Source organism: Lycorma delicatula, chromosome 4, assembly GCF_047948215.1.
Source record: "Lycorma delicatula isolate Av1 chromosome 4, ASM4794821v1, whole genome shotgun sequence".
NCBI lineage: Eukaryota > Metazoa > Arthropoda > Insecta > Hemiptera > Fulgoridae > Lycorma > Lycorma delicatula.
In genome coordinates, this window is record NC_134458.1 from 198772354 (window position 1) to 198794107 (window position 21754).

Here is a 21754-nt window from a genome sequence, read left to right on the forward strand (position 1 = left end):
TCTATTTTCAATCTCATAAGACGTGTTGTTCAAATTTGGCAGCCAAGTTTTTAGGACATTTTTTTATGAGTGATGATTTATTTTGTTTGAAAATGACAGAAAAAAGGATTTGATTTAAAATTTGCATTAATTTATAACTTGTTATATCTGTTGGTTGGCAGCAACGACTGGGAAAAAATTTCCTCTTCATATCTCTTATGTGTCCCTTGTAAGAAAGCTGAGCAGTGACTATTTTGAAACGGAAAGCAGCTTTGGTGAACAAGAGAAAAAATATTAAAAATTAAAAACTACTGCCAAATAAAAAATACTGTGCTATGATATAGGATAATTAAAGAGCATTTGGTGAAATTTTATATATAGTATTATTTTTTTTTTAAATCTTTGATAATTATATATAGCCTATGACAATCCCAGTAACATAAGGATTCCAATGCAGAGTCATACATCTAAATTGGTTCAGTCGTTGAGCTGTTATAGTGCAATAAACAAATTATACATACACACTCCTTTTTGGACAGTCGTGCAAATTTTGAAAATAAAAACATAATAACTCTACTCGTTAATCTCTAATGTCTAATGTCTGGTGCCCCTGAAAACAATGCATAACTATTGTAGATGCAGCAAGATTATTTTTGGTGCTGGGGTAAACCTTCCTTAGTCAATTTTCCTTTAAAAATTTATTTTGTACCTTATTTTAATTTTCATTACTTCAATTTTGTTGCAGACCTCAAGTTTTTAAATTTGATATAAAATGAGCAAGAACTATGCTCATTATTATTGTGCCAACATTATTTTGATTCATACATTTGAATTTTATTATGCTGTAAATTTTAATTTTTGTCTGAATAAAAATGAGGAAATGAGGTAAAACAAGATAAAACTTCATTTAACTATATCTGCTGCTACGACTAAGTACTTTACTTTCAACACTCTCCTTGACTTAGATATTTCACTTAAGTGTTTTTTTGACATTTAAAAAAGCCAAAAATATCACTCCATACTTTCAAAAAACTGAGAAGAGCAGCTGCTATACTAGTAAGTATATAACCTTATCGCTCAGCACCATCTTCACCAACTTACCCATTTGATACTCCTACTTATTGGTGCCTGGACATATATCCTGCCAATCCCTATTAGTTTGATCACTGCATACACCAATAGTCCAGTCCCCAAAGATTTTATTCTCACAAAAATTACAAACCGTCTGACTTTTTGCATACAGGTAACATTTTATTTATTGAAAAATGTTTGTGTATAATTTACAGTAGTACGTTTAAAAGAAAAGTTCTCTCTTTTAAAGAAACAGTATCTCTTGTATCTTTGTCACAATATTTCTAAAAGAAAATAAATATGTAAAAACTGATATAATTAAAAAAAATTTCATGAAAAAGATCTTTTTGTGTTAATCTACACAAAAAAAATAAATAAATAAAAATAGGCCTATTTGGAATTTTTGTGAGAAGTTTGAAATTTTTGTGAAACTTTAGCTAAAATTTTACTTTGAAGACTAGATTAACAAGCAGAATCAAAATTTGATTCATAAGTAAAATATTAAGGAAGCAGCACTAAAACATGCCAAAGAAAATATTTTATTGTTATTTATCACACGTATTTGATTTATTTTTAAAACGATGTCATAATCTTTTAGGAATACACTTATAGTAAAATTATATATATATTTTTACAGTAATAATAATTTAATAATTATAAAAGGGAGTAAGAAAATAAAAAAATAAAATACGGTTGCGTACCTTAAATAAATTTAAACAAAGAATGTACGATTAAAAAAATGATTTATTATTGAACTTGAATGTTGTGGATATTAATATTGAAGCATATTCATAAAGCACATAGGGTAAGTATTTTTTTTTTAATAAAGACATTGTATATAAGATATAATATAGTATTTAATCATGGACATTTATATAATTATTAACTCACAGGAATATAAGTTTAGACATATAAATATCAATAAAAAAATAACAAAAATTTACGTATATCATTAATTAATAATATCAATAACAAAATTCTATTTTAAACACTACATGTATGTAATTTAATATACATTTTTTTCTTTTAAATAAATTATTATTTAAAAGGGCAAAAATCACCGTGTAGCTAAAAAACACCTTTTACCAATAAGCCATTATTTAAAAACAAATGTTAATAAATGAAAAGAATAATATGTAAGGAAGTAAAAGAAGCCATAAGAAATAATTAGAGAATTAAAATACAATTAAAAAATACAATTTAAAGCAAACCCAACACCAAATATTGAAAAAAAGCAGAAAGAAAGTTTTTTTATACTTAAGTATATAAGTAGTTAAAACGTATAACAATCAACTTAAATCTTCAATTTACAAATTTGTTTTTTTATTTAGCACTTGTTATATAAAAAAATATTAAAACATACAAAAATTGCAAACATCATAAAAATTTAATTGACTTAATTACTATTAAAAATAATCAAACACCATTGAAAAAACAAACAAATATTAAAAAATATTTACAGTTAAATAAAAAAATTATTTAAATTTATTATTTCTGAAAAATTATTGTATACAACAAAAGCATTATTACAACAAAAAAGAACAAATACTTTTTACATAATTAATTCTAATAAAAAACAAACAACAAATATCAAATTAATTTTCAAATAATAAACAATAGTTATCAATTATTTACAAGAAAAAAAAAATGGAATGTTTTCCAAAATTATGAATAATGTTGTACAAAATATAATTATGTTTATAAATATTTTTAACACAATATAAAAAATTTGTTTATTAAATTAATTACATAAAAAAATGTTAAAATAATTATATAAATTACAATTAATTTAAAATTATAACAATTAAAACAAACAATTTAAAAAACTAATTAAAAATAATCAAGAAATAATGTATATATTAATAATTAATCATTATCAAAACGCAAAATATCTTTAGAATTTCGTAATGTGTTATTAAAGAAATTGTTAATTGTAAGCAATAATCTAAGTAGTATCTTGGAATAAATAAATTTCAAATTTTCAAAATATATTTTTATAAATACAGACACTGATAGAAAATTTCATATTGTATAAATATATGTGTATATTTTTAAAAAATATAATAAATTAGATTTTTTATTAATTTTTCCTTCCCTCAGTAAATTAATGTAAATTTAAAGTCATAAAAGTTTGATGATTTTATTAATTTATAAATTAAATAAAATTTGAATTTCTAGATTTATTATTATTAATGTTCACTTTAATGATGATGGTGACATTTGTAATTTGATTCTAATGACATCTTTTAAAGAATAATATTTATTCAATAATTAAAAATGATTTATTCATTTCTTCCTCTTCATTATTTTAAGACTATTGTTGTATCTGTAATCAATCTTGTCACGACTCATCAATGTAAATTATCTGATCTGATCATCAGTGTTTACCACAACCTGTAACAGAATAATACATACATTATACATTTTTGTTATTTATTTTACACAATAAAGTTTTTGATTAATTGTAATAAAATATAATAAAGTACTTCTTACTTCAAGTTTCCATGAACATTTTTTTTCCCATAATAATTTATCCTGTAATTTTTATCTAAAAACAGTATGACACTGTTTTCAAATATTGTCACTATATGAGCTACTTTAATTATGCACACTACATAGTTAATAATCCATTTATTGAATTTGTATAAACGTAGCAGTTACTTAAGTACAAAAATCAAAAATTCTTTAAGTTGTAATTTAAATGTTAAATAATATAAACTATATAATATCGAACATCGATTAAATAAAAATCCACAAATTAGATTTTTCTCTTGGTGCATCAAAATATCCAAAAATGTTTCTTTTTTTTATGAAAAACTGGAATATTTATACATAGCTAACCGAGATTTAATTAACCGTACTGACTTAGAGAATAATTAACCTATTCTGATTAAGAACAGCTGTAGAATCTAACTATATGCAGATTTCAAGGAATAAATTTAAAATAAATAAAAACTAAAAAGAAGAACTGGTTAACCTAATCTTTAGTTTTTAAAAATTGAAACATTGTAATATATATTTTATATTTTTAAATAGTGGCGACACAGAGGTTGCCACTCTACCGATCTCCATGGCAGAGTGACAGCAATTTAGCCTTTCATCTGGACGGATCCGTGTTTGAATTCTGGTAAGTGATGTTTCTTATACGCTAAAAAACCTTCCCATTCAATATTCCTACAAGAAATAAGCTTCTTGCTTTTGTAGTGTATTAATCATAAAATCAAAAAATGAAAAACCATCTCATTTAAAAGGATTTTATGGGTTGTCCAAGTCAAATTGGCACAGATCTGATGAACAGCATAGGTATATATTTTGCTGCCTAACGAACACGGGGTTATAATACTATTTGATTAAAGACATTATGTATACGGTACGACTATTGTTTATTCCAGTCGATAAACAATTCACGTCTTATATTTATTAATTACTTATTTAATCCTGAGTTTATATATTATTAATTAATAATGCATTTCTTTATTAGATGCTGAAATAGATATGTTATGAATTATTATGCGGACTAATCGACTGTTACTGATTAGTATTTAAGCGAAAGTATATTAATTAATAGTTATAACTGTATAAAATATTCAAGCCAAACAAGTACAAGACTGATGTCTACTGTTTATGCTACCCTCTGCGCCCTTTGTTCTGGGAGTGATGAACAACCGTATACTAGCCCAGACAACGAGTCGTGCGTAAAAAAGATTTCTTTATTCAAGTTGTGTAAATAATAACAGAAAGATGTGTCATTCTAAACATTCAAATGTAACATTAAATCACAATTTATACAAACCGTTCCTGATTCATTCAGAGACTAACTTGTTTTTGTAAATGATTCCGTTTTACTGTATACTGTATTTGCAGTTGTATATGATATACATATATATATATATATATATATATATATTTTATATTATAAATTAAATTATTACAAACAATAACATAAATCATATGACTTTTGGCGGGTAGTTAAGTTAAGACTCAGGTTTCTCTTCAAATTTTAAATCTCTTTTCAGATCAAGTGGCCTTGGAACTGGTTATGTACGGCGTCAGTTTTAAAACGTTGTTACAAAATCATTTTATATGGCATCTAAGTCGGTTATTTTTTTATATTCACAAAGGAATCAGTTATATTACACAATTTGAACGACGTTTATACGATGTAAAATGTTTTATTTAGACTAGAAAGAATATGACCATTTTTTCTCAGAAATGTGCTTGTGTGTGTGACTTGTATATTATAATTGCTATGATGATTACGGATTTATTTATTATTTACAAAAATAGCTTATCTTACTAGCAACATATCGATGTATTGAAACACATAATAAATTATGATATACAGCACACAAAAAAAGAAGGAATTTGTGGTCATAAATACGTCACTTTTACTTGAGGTCTATAAACTATAACTTGAGGTCTATCTTTTCTGACAAATGATATCGGTAAACATGTAACACATATCGATTCATAATGAATAACAGTATACAGTAAAAATGGTTTTTTGTTCATCTGAATAGCCTTTTGAGTGGTGGGAATTTTAAAAACGTGGTTTTCTGAATCTACTTTCACTTATACTAACATATGTTACTAATCTGTGATTTATGACATGGGATTTTCATCATATTTTGCCCAATTTTCAACCGATTTCCTTGAAAGTATTATTTTTAAAATCAGCAAACTATATTACATAAAAACAGTTTTGGAACAGTTTTGATCGGAATGCTATATGACGTGACGTGTTAACATTTTAATTAGCCGAGGGCTGCTTGCTTTCTCTAAGGAAACTTACCTCAAAACTAAAAAGTGATGGGGTATTTAATGGGCAAAAGAGTAGCTTACGGACATTTTTGTTAAGCATGGACTTCAAACGGAAGAGAATCAGAAATAACAGGGTAATTCTTATTGAAAAATATGATATTCAGTACAAACGGTTTGTGTATTTGAATAAAGTTGAAGGAAGACCAATCGTCTACGTCGATGAGACTTATATTTTAAGTTCTCACTGCCAACAGAAATGTTGCCAACCTTCAAATGCATCTGAGTGTTTTGCTGTGTCAATTTCAAAAGGAGAAAGAATAATAATTATCCACGCCGGTAGTGAAACGGGATTCGTTCCCAACTGCTTGAGAGTATGGAAAGTCAAATCTTCCTCAGGTGATTATCATTCTCAGATGAACTGCAACATGATTTTAAAGCGGATAAGAGAAAAATTAATGTCTAACTTGCCAGTAAACACTGTCGTTATTTTAGATAATGCTTCTTATTACAATGCTGAAGAAAGCCGAGCACCTAATTCAGCATCAACAAAAAAAATCAACGATTGACTGGGTGCGAACTAACAGCTTGCCATTCCATGAAAATTTGACGAAAGTTTAGTTGTATGAAACAATTAAAAAAAATAAAGGTCCTCTGAAAACAGATAACATATTGGAGGAAGGCGGGTTCCCTGTTTTACGCCTACCCCCGCATCATCACAATTTGAATCCCATCGAGATGATATGGGCACCGGCGAAGAACCGGATCGCAACCGAAAATGTACAATTTTCGATTGCTGCAACAATGTAAATTTGTCATAAAAAGTTTGCAGAACGCTCAGTCGAGGTCTGGATAAAATGTTGCAAACATGTTAAAAAAACCAAAGATGAGTGTCGCAGCGGCAAGGACCTCTAGAACAACAAATCTGAACGTGGCATTATCAATTTGGGAAGCAGAGTTCATCAGAAGAAGACGAAAATATGCAGTAGGAAGTGAAGTGCTATATATTCGGCAACTTTAGTTTTTTATGCTAGTGCTAGTTGCAAAATTCATAACGAAATACATTATAACGTATAGTATAAAAGTTCTACTGAAAAAAGAATTGTCGAGCTAGTAAAAACAATTATAACAGCAAGAAATATCTATATTTCAAGGTAATAATTATATATATTTTTTTAATTTATTTTTTTTTACTTAAGTATTTAAAAATAAGTTAGCTATGTATTTATGTATTGTTTTATTCAGTTATGAATTTATTTATTATATATATATATATATATATATATATATATATATATATATATATATATATATATATGTCGGAGAATAAAGTACAGTGGAGTATCTTCCGACAAAACGATGAGAATATTCTTTAGAATATCTGTATTTTTAGTAGTTTTAAGAAATGTACTATTACTTGTAATATTTTGTAAAATAAGGTTTAAATTGTTTTATTGCGGTAGGCTTAGGCCTAGGTAGGCACACGGTTGTCAACCTAGTCGGGATCCCAGGACGATAGGGGTATCATAAAATTAATAAGGAAAAGGAAATATGCAGTAGGCATATTATTTGAGAATATTGAGAAAAGGCAGTCTTGCTTTGGAACCCAGATCGAACAGACGTCCTGGTGATCGCGAATTCGTTATTTCCCTGAGCCTCGGTCTATCGCAAGTTGTCTTAATATTATTTGAATTCTAAATTAAATTAATCTTATATTATAATTCGTGTACTACTGAGTTATTGATAAGTGATAATTATCATTTGTAATTATTTCATTGTACGAGTTATCTACTCATTTTTATTAATTGAACTTTATTATAATCTTATATATTCTCCACTTGTAATAATAAAAATGAGTGAAACACAAAACGTTGAATCCCTGACAAATCTCCTCGCCTCTCCGACATATATATATATATATAAGACTAAAAATAATTAAACAAATTATGATGTGAATTTGTTTATTGAATGGAATAAACACTAGTTGAAAAATACTAAAAAAAATTTATACCGTAAATTAGTATAAAAAAAATTACCATAAAATAAAAAATTGTACTGTATATATACCGTAAAATTTATTATACAGTATATATATATACTGTCTTCCACGAGTAGTACATTATAGCCCCGCGCTAGCTAAGTGACTATCGCCTAGATCAGATCTGTGCCAATTCGGCTTGGGCAAGCTACGTAAATATATTCTTATTAGCTTCATAGTTTTTAAAAATAATTCCACTAACTTTTTTTAATCTGAAGGTAATATGATGGTTCAATATTAAGTTTTAACTTTTATTTTCCAGCTATATACTCTTGATACGTTGTTTAGCTATAAAGTATTTAACAAGACCGGTATAGCGGGCCTGAGTAACAGATTCCTATCAATTATTATGAAAGTAATAATTAATATAATAACTGGAAGAATCCAGAAAGGGACAAAAAGGAGAACCCTTTTTGTAAAGAATAGGTCCGTTTTACGATTGTCTTTTGTTATACTGCCTGCTAACACCCAATGAACACCAGTTGTGCGGTGAGAAGAGACCAAGTTTGGAATTCATGGGAACAAAGCCTCGGTCGACTCTTCTCACGCCTCGACTTGGGTCCGATTCCTACAGATAAAGACGCTAACAGTACAAATAGCCCAGTAAGACCAGCTAAAAGTCAGTTCGGCGGAGTTCTGCGAACCAGTCCAGCGAGGAGAGTCACAGGTGTGAATCTGCGAGACGAGTGAGCAAGACGTCAGTCCAGCGAGGAAAGTATTCAGTTCGATACGATTAAGGTGACGCCACGAGTAAATCCAAGTATACAATAAATACTATCGGTGAGTTACAATAAAACTACAAGTGTATAAGTGAAAGAAATAATGCAATAAAGTTCATTCATAAACTGTTAGGATAGACAACAAAAGGGATTTGCAAGTCAATTTTATAAGATTATTTCTTAATATAAGACTAGTGAGTTTGTTAATGAGTCTAGTTTCTATTTGTCTACCTGGAATAAATTCCGAACGATTATTTATTTTGAAATCTGCCTTATGTGTAATCTGTATTTATTATTGACATTACTATCACTATTTGATGTATAATATTTTGATTGTTAATCTTTGTTGTTTACATTATGTATTACAGTTTTGATTATGTTATGTTTTATGTCATGTAATTATCGTTTACTACTACTTTTTTCCTGTTTAGCCTCCGGGAATTACCGTTCAGGTATTACTTCAGAGGATGATATGTATGTGTGTAAATGAAGTGTAGTCTTGTACAGTCTCAGTTCGACCATTCCTCAGATGTGTGGTTAATTGAAATCCAACCACCGAAGAACACCGGTATCCATCATCTAGTATTCAAATCCGTGTAAAAATAACTGGCTTTACTAGGACTTGAACTCTGGAACTGTCTATTTCCAAATCAGCTGATTTGGGAAGACGCGTTCACCACTAGACCAACCCGGTGAGTTCATTTACTACTATTATCCTGACTATTATTGAGGTTGTAATTACTATATTAATATTTGTGTTCATTAATTGTTTTATTATTATTTTTGTCATTATTATTATTGTGTTTATCGCCATTGTTATTATTATTAATTTGCCTGGTTGTAATTTGACCATTTTAAAGCAATAAATTGTAATTATATATAAACATTCTAAATTATCAACAACCGCTCAATATCCTGATCGAGCCGCATGGAACCATGCGACAATATATTGTATGCGGGAGAGTATTTTAATCGGGTCAGATTTTAAATGTCAGGATTTTTAGGGTTTTTAAAGTTTTAGGGTTTTGGTATTTCACGACACTCCTCTTTAACAAAAAAAAAAAAAAATTAGCAATGAAAAATTCCATAAGGATAAATTTATGTACATATGTATGTTAGCCTGTTTGTTGTTTAATATCCTGGACTGGGTGGTTTGATTTTAATGAAATTTTGCATGAAAATAACTTGGACGATAAAAACAACTTCATTTGTAATATCTGCCCCTAAAAAGTCACTTTCTTGTACTTATTAGCCGATTCCATTACATTATTATGCCACTTTAGTTATATATTTGGGCAATTTCAATCAGGGGTGTAATTTAGTATTGAACTGTTATAGCATTATATCTACAAAAAAATAATATTTTATCTGTAAAATTTGATTGTTTCTTTAAGTTGACATCTAATTCAGGATTAATTATGTTTTATACGTTTATACTTATTTTTAATTTTATACGTTTTATAAATGTTTATACTAGTTCTTAATTCAGCACCAACTTTAAATTCAAAATTTAAAGAATTATTCAGCTTTCAATGTGATTTTATTAATTTTTTTAAAGAAACAAACAATTATTTAATTTGAATATGTATCATAATGTTATCGAATTATATCGCAAATAAAAGAACTAGTGATTCAGTATATATATATATATATATATATATATATATATATATATATATATATGTACCGTAGGCGAATTGAAAAGTCATGCTTACTGCAATGCGCCTAACTGGAAAGTGATATATAATATATTTGTATTATTGCTTGTAATTATAATCTAACCAAACTTAACCAACGCTCGCTAACCTTGACTAGCGAGCGTAGGTTAAGTTAGATTAGATTATATTTATAATTTTCTTTGAAAATGGTAATTTTCCAATTAGCCTGATTTTTTAATTCGCCTACGAAATATATATTACACTGAATCAGTGTCAAATTATTTCATTTTTTCATTTAGAGGAAGCCTCTATAGGTTAGTCGTTTCATTTTTCTCTAGCCACACCCTTGCACTATTCACCGTTCCTTTTCGTTGTTTAGTTACACATGGAAATTGTATCAGGCGCCACTCTGGCTCCATGGTTAGCGTCATACAGACACCTTTTAAAAGCTGGCGGAACGCTTTATTGCGGGGGGGGCATTAAGGGAAAAAAATAGACTACATCACCTGTCGTTTTTTGGGGTTTTTTTTTAAAGAGATATTACAGGAATATATATTTGTTCTTTAAACAACGATAGTCTTGTAATTCAATCTTGTAATAATTTTACACAGAAATGCAACTTGAAATAAATAGTCGACTATAAAAATCTAACGTAAATTACTAAACTACTGTATGTCACAGTGAAGTTAACATTTCAATCTTGTTTTAGGTTTTTGATTATCACAATGACATCATTAAAAAAGATTCTAGAGACGATGCAATTCACAAATCATTTCGCTGCATCTCTCTCTAACAACGAAGATATCTGAAAAAAAATTATTATCGTAAAAGAAGAAGCGGGAGAAAACGTGTCAGGGTTATCTAATTATCTAAGTTGAGAATTACTCCGTTAGAATTCAGCACGTATTTTCTTGTTGCATTTTTCTGCCTTATAAACGTGAAAATTGAATCTTGTCTAAACGTTTCATTGGTCGAAACATTTAAATTGGGGTATTTTGAAAGTATCCTTCACATATAAGAATTTCTATAAATCATTTACCGTTTTGTCAATTTTAAAAAGTGACAATCGATGGAAGTGATGTCACATGTGGCTTATAAATATTTACATTTAAGTTCATATTTCATTAACCGTCATCATAAAATGCTTACTAATGAAGATTTAACTTTTCTTTCTTTTTCCTTTTTAGCCTCCGGGAATTACCGTTCAGGTATTACTTCAGAGGATGAATGAGGATGATATGTATGAGTGTAAGTGAAGTGTAGTCTTGTACAGTCTCAGTTTGACCATTCCTGAGGTGTATGGCTAATTGAAATCCAACCACCAAAGAACACCGGTATCCAACGACTAGTATTCAAATCCGTATAAAAGTAACTGCCTTTACTAGGACTTGAACGCTGGAACTCTCGTCTTCCAAATCAGCTGATTTGGGCAGACGCGTTCACCACTAGAAAACTCATTTTCACAGGTATTTTAATGTTACAGTGTTATTTACATTACATTATAATTACGTTAGAAATTTATTTTTTAAGATGGCTAATAGTGTGACTAAGGCCTATTTGTTTCATTAGGTTAGGTGATGCATCAGATTCTTTCCAAGATGGATGCATTTTACATATTGATGTTCTGTAGCCGTTTATTTTCTTATTGAACCAATTATACTAAAATAATTTTATGCTGAAGAGGTAATAAGTGCAGCAAAATTTTGGTACTCCTAATAATAATGAAGTAATCAATCTTGATTACATAAGACAAGAGATATTAGACTAAATATTTAATTTATTTTATTAACATATAGAGAAGATCACTAGCAACTATCTCGTTTAATAAAATCTACGGTTTACTACTTTTTTTACTATAATTGTCAATGATGATATTAATTTAAAAATATAAACTTTACAGTGACAACCAAATCAAATCCTATAATATTTTTAAAAACTTAATAATGATTTTAGTCTCTTTGGGATTACCCTCTCTTACTGATGATGAAGATCTTCATTGGTATTTTATTGTATAATTTAATATTTCTGTTACTGATGTTTATATTTTAAGATTATTCTGCAATGTTTATTGATTTTCAAAAATAAATTATTTCTAAGACATCTTTAACTAACTGTTATCTGTTTTACCATGTGTTTTAGTTGATTAAAAAATTACATTTCATAAATTATTGCACAATATTTTTACAAACATTTTTTATTTGAATAACCAATAATTAAATGTGTTATATGAATTAATAATAAATAAACCATATAATTTCTTTTTTTTAAATTAATTGTTTAATAGAGAGATTAGTCAGTATGTAATATTTAAAATTTACAAAAAAAAATTATAACATTCTTTTGCATTATTCATTAGTCAGGATTTAATCCGTCTTCATTAATAGTAAGATATGTTATTGTCTTTTGTTACTTAAATGGTTAGTTTTAAACATATTCAGCACAGTAATATGTTGATAAAAATTATCACTACAATAAGTTTTAATGAATCAATTGTTTTATAATAATGCTTTTATTTTAAAAATGCATTTATTCATTTAGTTTTTAATAAAGTAGTATATATATATATATATATATATATATATATATATATATATATATATATATGTATTTACCCTTTATTTAATCAGTCAAATAGCTCTCTTCTTTCACAGAATTTGCTGTCTGCCTAGGAAAATATAAATATTTGCTTAGGTTTATATACATGTGCACCTATTAATATATTTCATATACGATATGAAATTATTAAAAATTATCTTAGAATCTCTTAATCACTCAGTGCTTTCAGTGGTTAGCTATGATATTCAGAGCTTTTTTTATTTAAGTTTCAAATTAATTTTTAAAAAAATAATTGAAGAATCATTGTTTAAATGGTTAAAATTTTCTAAGTAAATAAAAACGAGATGGCTAGTATTCAATAGTCTCTCATGATAAATAAATAAATAAATAAATAAATAAATAAATAAATATATATATATATATATATATATATATATATGGGTGATTAAGGTGTAAATTGGTGGTTTTATATTTTTTTGACCTGAAAAATTGAATAAAATAGTCCTAGAATTGCATCTCTAGTAATTTCCAAGAAAACAGTTGTGAAGCCCAAAAAATTGGATTTAAAAAAAAACACTTTTTTAGGGTTACCATAAATTATGTTTGTTAAATTGGCAGTAAAAAATAAAGATTTAAAATTAAATTTGTAGAGAATTTAATTCTGAGAAAATTAAAATAAGTATACTCAGTAGAAAAAATAAATATAAGTTTCAGATATTTGACGTGAATTCAGTTTGTTTATTTCATAATTACTAATTTATAAGTTCAGTTAATGACTCTGTCAGAATGGTAATAGAAATGCTAAGAGTGGATTGACAAACTGTCCAACTTTAACTTGGGTTTATTACCCGTTGTTACCAGCTTGTTATGTATAAAACAGAATAATTTTATATTAAAAATAAAATTAATTATTTAGATATTTATCAATAATACTGAAAATTACAATGAACATTTAGTAAATAGATAATAACAATAAATTTATAAACTTTATATGTATTATCTTTATTTAAAAACATGTAAATGAGTTGTTTGAGCAGGTCTAAGACAAAATGTAATTGCAGATGCCACACACACACACACACACACACAAACAAACACAGACTGCCAGACAGACAGGCAGAATGGGGAGGGATGTAGGGGAGGGAGAGAGAGTGAGAGATGCAAAAATAACAAGAAACTGTGCCAAAATTTTATAATATGTAAACTAACATACAAAACACTGGCTAACAGTTCAAAATTAGTATTATAAAAAAAAGAAAAGAAAAAGACTAAATGTTATGAATAAAAAATCGATTAAATATAGTTTGATTATTTTACAACATTTAAATAATTATAAATTTTCATTTATGTTTTATCAAATTTTCTTTCTATGACTTAATAGCAATTAATAAATTCCAATCCAAGTAAAATAAATTTTAAAAACATAATTTATAATTTTTTAAGCCCTATATATATTTATTTGAAGGTCAGAGAATCCTGCACTTTAAAACTGAAATGGTTTTCTTTTCTTCCTCTTTTTTATAATAAAAATAATTTATTTACTTTTTAGGTAGACTTGTTGATATAATATAATAAATACAAATTATATTAACAAATAATCTAGCAAATTGTATACTAGTAGAAATTCTTAACTTTCTCTTTGTCACTGACCAAGATGGTAAATTTTCCTCTATTTTTAATTTAAATTTATAAATATATTTCAAGCAGAAATCTCAGAAAAAAGGGTTAATTGTAGAGAAAAAAAAGTGAAAAAATTAATCTTTATAAATCTTGATTGTAATATGTAGAGAAGATTTCTAGGATGAGTTTTTTCTCTGTGAATATCAAAGTACAGACTATTTATTACAATAAATATATATACTAAATAATATTTTCTCCTACTAAGGTGAAGTAGAGTATACAATATTATTTCTAAACAGAAAAATTGATAATTTTTCATTTTAATCTTTTTCAATGTCAGATAAATGTAGTACTACTGAAATGCATGAAGTACAACAGTGAGTAATGGTTTTTTCCCTAAAAAAATACTTTAACTATATACAGTTACTCCCTGTGGTGAACTTATTACTTGAATTTTACTTGTATGGATGAATATAAAACACATTTCAGTAGGCTTAGCGCATGAGTCTAAAGTCACAGCCCACTCAAAAGGTTTTTGTGGCCCACAGACTTGCAAAAATTAGGTATAAAACTTTATGGATTTTATGGTTAAATACTTGTGGATTAAAATAAATGTGAAAGAATTAAAATTTAAAATATGGATTATCAATCTTTTTCAATCCCAAATGGGCGTACCTGCTTTATTCTTAAATAAAACTTTCAACCTAGTTTTTAAGAAAACAATAATCTATTAATAGATTATTTTATAGGAAAGGATTTAAATTGCTAACATAAAAAAATGCTGTAAATAACATTTAGAAAATCTTCTGTAACTTAAAAATGGTGTATGTCTTTTTGCTTAAAATGGTATACTGATTTGAATACTAGATTGTGGATACCAGTGTTCATTGGTGGTTGGGTTTCAATTAAGCACACATCTCAGGAATGGTCGATCTGAGACTGTTTAAGACTACACTTCATTTACATTCATACATACCATCCTCATTCAACCTCTGAAGTAATACCTTATGGTGGTTCTGGAAAAAGAAAGAAAGAGATAGGCCTATAATGTGATTAAAATATGATTTATACTGTAAAAGTGCATATAATAATAAGAACAAACCCTCAAGTGAGTACAAGTTAAAAATATTGCCCCGAGAGTCAAAAAAGGATGAAGACTTATGGTATTGCATATTACACTAAGCAATAACATATTCAGGTAAGCATATTGATAAGCAATAAAATAAAAAATTCAGGTTGATAAAGTTGATGGTAAGTTATTACTTTATTCTTCAATTTTCTTAACTGATCTGGTAAGAGATGTTTGTTATTCTTGAGAAAAGCTATGATGTTTACAGGAAAGATCTGTACTCTACATCTCACTTACAACATTTTTGGTATGGCGCTGAACTTAATGATCAAAATTTTGAGTTTCAAGTGTTTTCTTCTTATTTTGTTTATAGTTTACTTGAGTTAAAAATGCAAGGAAAAACTACAGTGCAATTCTGTGTGCACAAATTGTTTATGTCTTTCTTGCTTGATATATTTGAAATGGCAGCGTCTATAATCATGAAGTCTGATTTATGAGTATATATGTACAGGTGGGCAGGAAGTCCCTTTACACTTTAATAAATCCAGCTTAATCAGCCTCTAGTGCTGCCAATTCTCACAGCTAATATCGTTCACTGCTACTGGAAAAGGTGGGAAGGTTAAGCCACGGTGGGGATTGTACAGTGTGTTCATTCGTGGTGGGATGAACTTAGTCATAGTTGAGTATGGAATGATGGCAGATATGAATGCATTCACTGTTGAAGAGCATTTGTTAGCTTCTGTGCAGGTTCATGAACATCCACACACTGGTAAAATTATGGAGACCATTATGAATGACGTTTTTGTGCATTCTGGGAAATTGTGACCATCACGGCAAACATTACTGACATGAAACAAAAAGGCTTTTGCAATGGGAAGTGTCTTGATGCACCATGCAATGGGAGACTAAGCATTCACGCTGAAACCTCTGCTGCTGTGAAGGCATTGATTCAGTGGTCACCGATGAAATCAATGTGCAAACATTCTGCAGATTTAGGCAATTCAAGATCAACAATGTGAGACATCATGCGGAAGAACTTAAAAATTAATTGTTTTCTTCTAGCCACTGTTAATGAGTTGAGAGTGATAATGACCTTGATCGACATATAATGCACATCAGTTACTGCTTAATACTTTCCAAGAGTAAACGATAAAAAGAACATCTTATCTTTTCATATATATATATATTACTGGCAAATTGTGAAATCAGGGAATTTGTGATCTCCCTGCGGAAATCACAAAATACCCAATATTCCAGGGAAATCATAAATTGCCTAAACTTCTTTCAGGAAAGAAGTTGTGAAGCCTCTGGGGAATTTACAATTTACCTGATTTTAGTTAGGTAAAATACAAAACGTTATCTTTATTTTACTAAGCTTATTCATAAAATATGTTATTGATGAATATTGCTAAATATGATGAATTTATTCAAAAGTATAAGTGTGTATAAGTATATAAAGCTGTATATAGGATTTTCTTATTTCACAACACAAACAAGCACATATAAAAATAATTGGATAAACAGTAGTTGTGAACATACATGCAATTATGCACAGATTGTCACATACACACATTCCATTATTCACATGTTATTGGGATTCTACCTGTGAGCATTTACATGTGGATTTTACACTCTTGAGTAAAAATGAAAGGAGATATAGGAGAGTCAATTGAGTCAACATTTCATTGTATGGTTTATTAGTATGTAGTGTTTTACAATCTATTGAAGATGAGTTCTGTAGTATCTTCTGAACTCAAATTCAGTGGAAAAATGCCTTTGAGCTTGAAATGGCCTAAGGCAACTATTATAAATTTATGACCAGAACCAAATATCATGATATTATATTGGATGTAATTTCTGCAAAATTTATGGACACTACAAAAAGCTCCAAGCAGAATATTACTGATTATGAAAGTATAATATGTTTGAAATTCCTGGTGTTCGCAAATTAACCTGTAAGCTTCAAGCTGTAGGAAATAATAAAATATTATTTGCCTATAGATAAATTATTTAATGTCATTCATACTGCACATAGTACTGCAGGACATGGTGGCAGCAGTTGTATTTTGAGTGAAATTTCCATAAAGTATGCGCTAACATAGCAAGAGAAATTGTTTCATTTTATTTATCAACATGCAATGTGTGCCAGCAAAAAAAATTAAAAATTCAGAGGGATTTAATTTCCAAATCCATTTTGCCCTTGGAAATGAACAATCACTGTCAAGTCAATTTGGTCAACTTTCAGTCAAAAACTCACATTAATTTTAAATTCATCATGAATTACCAGGACCACCTTACTAAATTTGTTATTTTACATCCACTTACAAGTAAAAGAGCAGAAGTTGTGTAGAATGTCAGATACATTTATACTGTTACTTTGCATTCTACAATTTGAAAATGGTCGCGAGTTAGTTAACCAAGTAGTATCCTTTTGGCCAGAGTTAAAAGAAGTCCACTGTAAGCCTAAACCACAACCAAAGCCATGTGTCTGTAGAACAGGCAAACCAAACCAAGACATTGAGAGTACGATAGCAACATGGATGAAAGATAATAAAACTTCAAAATTGTCTGAAGATCTTTGATTTTTGATACCTATAGTTTATGAAAAACAGGGCTTTTCATTCAGGGATAAGGGAATATCCTTATAATGTGATGTAAGGTAAGAGTTGGTCTCACAAGCACCAAATTTCCTGTTGAATAGCTGAAAAATATTCACTGTGAGCAGGTTCTCAAAGAAATATTAAATACAATTAGTGACGGGAATCAATCTGAGCATCAAGGAGTCAATCAGGATGTGGATCAAGGATTCAATCAAGATGCAGATCAAGCACTCAATCCAGTTTCAGAACGAGGATCGATAACCAACGGTAAACCATTTCAATAGCTAGAAAGTGAACGATGAAAGAATCAAATAGACAAGTGAAGAAAATGAAAAAAATTATCAGATCAACTCCTAGATGAACTAGCTGACAACATAACAATTTCAATATCCCAAGTTGATAGATCAAAAATAGATTTGTGCAATAACATGAAGTCAATTCTAGAAAAGAATGACTATGATCTATACACCATCGGGACCAAACATGGGGTTCTGGATAAATTATATAGCAGGTTGGTACTTGACAAATGTGTACAGATTTTTATTCAGAAAAACGATGTTCCAGTAAACAAGTATATACCATTAAGGTCAGCTGCAAGAAATTATTTGATTATGAAAGGACAGAGGATTTTTTCGATGTAGATGTGGAAAATCTGGCTCAACCAATAAATGTCTGTGTAAAACAACAGTATGTTATGTAAATAAAAGTATCATGTGCTGTAATAAATAAATAAATAATGCTTTAATTTTAATCATTTTGAGTAGACTAACTAAAAGACCGTTTTTTTGTTTTTTTTTTTGTAAATGAAATATATGTTAATAATACAATACTGAATTATCATTTATTTATTTTCCAAGAAAATCCTATATACAATTTTATATACTTATACTTTAGTATACATTTGTAATATTTAATGATATTCATTAATAACATGTTTTACAAATAAGCTCAGTACAATAAAGATCATTTTGTATTTTACCTAATAAATCAGGTAAATTTTGAATTTCTTAGAGAAATCACAAATTCTCTTATTTCACAATTTGCCAGTATAATATATAATTATGCCAGTATATATATATAATATCATGGGTTATGATAGAATTAAACATTTATGAAAATGAAATGGTGGGATGAGGTTAGATAGAATTGGGGAAAATGTATGACCATATTGCCAGCTTTTTTTTTAATGTAATACGTATAATTTTAAAATGATGATAAATGATGCTTTAATCAGAAAAGAAACTATATGTTCTGTATTAACATTACATGAAGGTTAGCTTTAATTATTTTAATTTCGGCATCCATGCTGAATCAAATGGATAAAATAATGACTTGTAATTATAACTTATTATTTCCTGGATAATCATTATTATTATTAATTACATTATCCTCTGTCACATTTATTACATTGTTTGATACAGTATGATGTTCTTTAAACAAATATGATAAAATACTTCCTTTCTGTATCATATAACAACAGGAGATGATGGATTTATTAATAAAATATAAAACTGCTAGAAATTGATACAATTTTTTTTTTTTTAATAACAAATATCAATAACTGCATGTATGACTGCAAATATTAAGAGTACTGTTATAAAATAAAATAAAATAGATAGTATTTTTATACCAATATTTATTTCATTTTTAAGCTACTAAAGGCTAAATGCCTAATTGCATGAGAGATATGAATAAACTAGATGAAAGACACAGATTTTATATGTTAATAATAATGTTTGATCTACTCTAAATGATTTCCAGTGGCAGGTAACATTAATAAATTGAATATATAATTTCATGAGCAAACAAATCTAATTGTGAATTTTGCTGATTATTTTATTATAATTTAATTTATAATGATATCTATGTTAATTTTATCTATTTGTGATAATATCTTCTTTGTGCTGGTTATGCAGTGGGGTCATGTATGAATTAAAATTTATCTTTAAGGAAGGTAAAGCTGTAATCAGTATTTCAGTAAATTAAAATAATGGTTTTTACATCCGTTTGACCATGTTATTGTGCACACATGCATGCAAAGATTGCTGTTGGCTACATGCTTTCATTCTTGCTGTAATGTTAGAAAGTATATTAGAATAAATGAATAAATTTTCTATCCTAATGTAATAAAATTAAAGCCTAAGAGAAATATTCTTTCAAAATTATTATCAGTAAGGACATTTAAGTATTTAATTGATAAAGTTAAAAATAAGTTTTAAGCATTTGAATAATCATGTTTATAAGCAAACAAAGATTAGTTTTCTTAATATTTTTTTTTTTATATAGTAAAACCTTTTAATAAATTTAGAAAGAAGAGAATTTCCTTTCTAGTAGATATTTTCAGAATGGAAGAGACCAGACTTATCAGACGGATAATCGAACTTTTCTGGAACAAGAAAACCGAACTGGTTATACGAAGTACAGAAAGACATGGAGGAATTAGACATAACCCGTGAAAACCTAAAAACGAAAACCGGAAACTATGAGAAATTAAAAAATAAAGAAACAAGATTCCTATCAAAACCCAAGAAAACAATAAGCCGGGTGTACTCTGAACAAGAAAGGGCAAGAAGATCTGAAGCCCTTAAAAATTACTGGCAAAAAAGAAAAGCTGAAAAACAACAAATCAGCAAGAAAAGAAAGAACTTAAAAAAAAAAAAAAATGAACTAAAGTGATCCATTATGGTCTTAAAAGTAATAATAATGATAAAAAAAAAAACCTTTTATAGTAAACCTCTCAAATTTGCCCTCCATAATTTGTCACCAATCTGGATGTGTGTGTGTTTTCTTTTAACCACACTTTTATATACACCCTCTCCGATACACCTTTCTTTCTTTTTTCCCTGTTTAGCCTCCGGGAATTACTGTTCAGATATTATTCAGAGGATGAATGAGGATATGTATGAGTGTAGTCTTGTACCTCTCAGTTCGACCATTCCTGAGATGTGTGGTTAATTGAAACCCAGCCACCAAAGAACACCAGTATCCACGATCTAGTATTCAAATCCATATAAAAATAACTAACTTTACTAGGACTTGAATGCTGGAACTCTCGACTTCCAAATCAGCTGATTTGGGAAGTCTCCGCTACACCTACCCCAACTCAAAAATCTTAACTGGTAATGGTATCATTTAATTACATTAAATACAACCTGAAAAAATAATGAATTTTGGTGAAAAGAAAATTAAAATTCGCCCACCCCTTCGCTTGGTAGATGCGAAAAACCATTTGGGGTAGTAATTTTTAGATTTCAATCCAACAAAAACAAATATAAAATTACATGATATTACTTATTAAAAAACCATTTGAAGTAATCATAATCTGTGGATTAAAACTGTGAAAATTATTTTTAAATTACCAACACAAAATTTCACCCTTAGATGTTTTCTAAATTTTTAAGGGGTGAAAACTTATTTTTTTTAAAATGAGATGATGTAGCTTGTGCCATCTAATTGGAAGGTCCATTGAATGACAAGTAATTTTGTACAAATAAAAGAAAAATTGGTTCACTGGTATTGAAGTTATGATTAAAAATGTGTTTTTTTAGGTTATGTTGGCATATAGTGTTACCAGTGAGTGTTACTGACCCAAAGAATTAGGTCTGATATCGTCCGTTCTTGGTAAAAATATGTGGGTTTTAAGTTTCTCCAGCACTAACAAAATGAACCAATAAACACAGCATTAT

The 21754-nt window shown here is 28.2% G+C and overlaps 1 protein-coding gene across 3 annotated transcripts in view; it reads right to left on the reverse strand.

Moving 5' to 3' along the window:
* Positions 1 to 1776: 1776 nt before the first annotated feature.
* Positions 1777 to 21754, reverse strand: part of LOC142324204 (uncharacterized) — a 71845-nt gene continuing 51867 nt past the window's right edge. For 2 of the 3 annotated variants that reach the window (XM_075364985.1, XM_075364987.1), the window contains exon 2: positions 1777 to 3444. The gene's annotated coding sequence lies outside the window, so the exon portion shown is untranslated. Of the gene's footprint in view, positions 3445 to 12835; positions 12889 to 21754 lie in introns of all 3 variants that reach the window. The other variant, XM_075364986.1, reaches the window with a different exon arrangement.